This window comes from Coptis chinensis, chromosome 3 (genome assembly GCF_015680905.1).
Source record: "Coptis chinensis isolate HL-2020 chromosome 3, ASM1568090v1, whole genome shotgun sequence".
In the NCBI taxonomy this organism is placed as follows: Eukaryota; Viridiplantae; Streptophyta; class Magnoliopsida; order Ranunculales; family Ranunculaceae; genus Coptis; species Coptis chinensis.
The window spans coordinates 123,735,807-123,738,058 of record NC_141458.1 but is presented as its reverse complement, the minus strand read 5'-3'; the positions used below and the strand labels follow the sequence as shown (position 1 = coordinate 123,738,058).

Here is a 2,252-nt window from a genome sequence, read left to right as displayed (position 1 = left end):
CCAAAAACATTTTGCTCATATGGACTTGTCGTGGAGACAATGAGTTCCTCACCATGCACATTTGTTGTCCCGTCGCCTTCATTGTCACTGATTTGCTTCTTTGCTTGCATTGGGTAGAAAGGAACACAATCCGCTGTGAGTAAGAAGGACGAAATTAAGGTTCATGAAAACAACTCAACAATGTGATTTCACATTTTTACATTTGTTCTCATATTTTCAATGGATTTATGTCCTGCCTAAATCTTGATTCATAATATAATTAAACAAAACAGCTTATGCACGTCCCTTGATAAGCAATTTTGAACTTTTGTAGAAAAGAAACCCATGCTCAAAAAGGAATTTATTGATGGCGGCCAAAGATTATTCTCCGGTCTCACCTAAATGGCAACAATTTAGATGGCTTAAAGCCTTTTAACATATCGATACACTCATACTTATGACTACTCTATCTTCATATGATGTCAAATTTTGAGCTTGAAGGCTCGTATGGCCTTATTCGCCAAGAAAGAAACATTGGGTTACCTCTATAATATAAGGTTTTGACCAATCGGTCCCACATATTAGGAGGTAACTGTCCACCCCATGAATCAAATATTTGTATCGGTGAGCCCTTAATTCACTTGAAAGACTATATATTGGTTATTGCCGCGATCGGATGAGAGAGAAGAGCCTTCAATACATGCGGTCAAGATGACACATTCTCTTAATAGTTGTATATGTGCGAAGTCATACCCCCTCCACTATGTATGTTGCAATCGTCCATGGCGCCCCACAAAACCCAAAGACGGCCGCTTGTTCTCCGACCTACATATAGTAAAGTTGAATCGAGTATGCTAATAAGGAATAATCGACTATCGAGAAAAGAAAGAGCTATGACCAAGTTATACATAAACTTCCTAGGAGAACGAGAACTTCTCTTCAAAATGGAAAAAAAAAAAAAACAAAATGTATACCTCCTAGTGCAATATTCGCAGGGACTCCCCCACGAAATGGAGTCTGCATGTCTAAGTCAATGGGATGCAATGCTTTCAATCCCTCTTCAGAATGAATTGGAGACTGAATAACAGGACCCTCACTTCTTCAATGTCGAATGGCACACCGAATGCCGGAAAAGGAGTAAGTATGTCAGAGAAAATAATAACTCCATCGGGACGGAAAGCTTTCCAAGGCTGCAAAGATATTTCCACAATGACATCGGTTGTCTCGACCTTTCCCCTCGGACGGATGGGTCTTTCTCGCAAGCTTTACGTAAATAGCCATATACCTTCACGCTTGACGATCATGCATCCATGCCGGTGGTACATTATTGATGAAGAGTGGGGTTGGGGTTTTGCTTCCATCAAGAAGATAAGAAGACCTAATTGGGGCATTTAGCCCTTAAAAATTTATAGGGTTGATGTCAAAACCGTGGAAAAAAATGGACAAAAAAGTCAATATAAAAATGGTAAAATTTTGGGTAAAATCCGACTTCACGCGCCTCACACCATTGAGGTTGTAGCTTCACAAAGAAGCATGTATACATCGTGAGTCTTAAAGCTTTAAGCGCAAAAATCCCCTAAAAGGCTTAAACCTCAATGCATTTTGTAAACCTTGATAGCAAGTATTTTTACATTCTAATCCTATGTTCCTTCTTGTTCTTTCTTGATTTATTGCAAGTGCGTAAGGGCTGGCGGTGATCGGATTTATGGAGTTTTTGACAACCAGCTCACTGCTGCTTTGAAAAAGCTTCCTTTTGATCAGCATCTTTCCATAAATAATGTAAAGAAAGTGGTTTCGCAAGACAACCTTGCGGTTGGTAGAAATGGAGTCTTCTTATCTGACTGGATTTTTTCACGATCAGGAATTACTTTGTTAGGGACCGTTTGGAAGTAACACCGTCGATTGTAATTGGATCCAATTGATTGTAGATATGGACTTAGAAATGACAATCCTAGAGCCTGAGCTGTTGCACAATTAAAAATGAATTAAAGGAGCCATTTAATCTTCATCGAATTGACCTAGTCGGGGTGTTGTTTTTGTTTTAATTTTTTGACGAAGAGTGGGTTTGGGGTTTTGTTTCTGTCGAGATGATAAGAAGACGAATACGAAGGGTTGTTTTCTTTTTTTATTTTATAATTACTAAAATAGCCCATGCGCATAATTTAAATAACAGGCGTAGAATTGAAATAACGGACCGTAGTTTTATTTTATATTTTTCCAACACACATGAAAAGACAATTTTGACTTATGTTAAATTAGAGAGGACACCAAAT

At 38.5% G+C, this 2,252-nt stretch overlaps 1 pseudogene; it reads right to left on the bottom strand.

The window, feature by feature from the left end:
* Positions 1-492: 492 nt before the first annotated feature.
* On the bottom strand, positions 493-1,293 carry LOC147514111 (uroporphyrinogen decarboxylase 1, chloroplastic pseudogene; annotated as a pseudogene).
* Between the last annotated feature and the right edge of the window lie 959 nt (positions 1,294-2,252).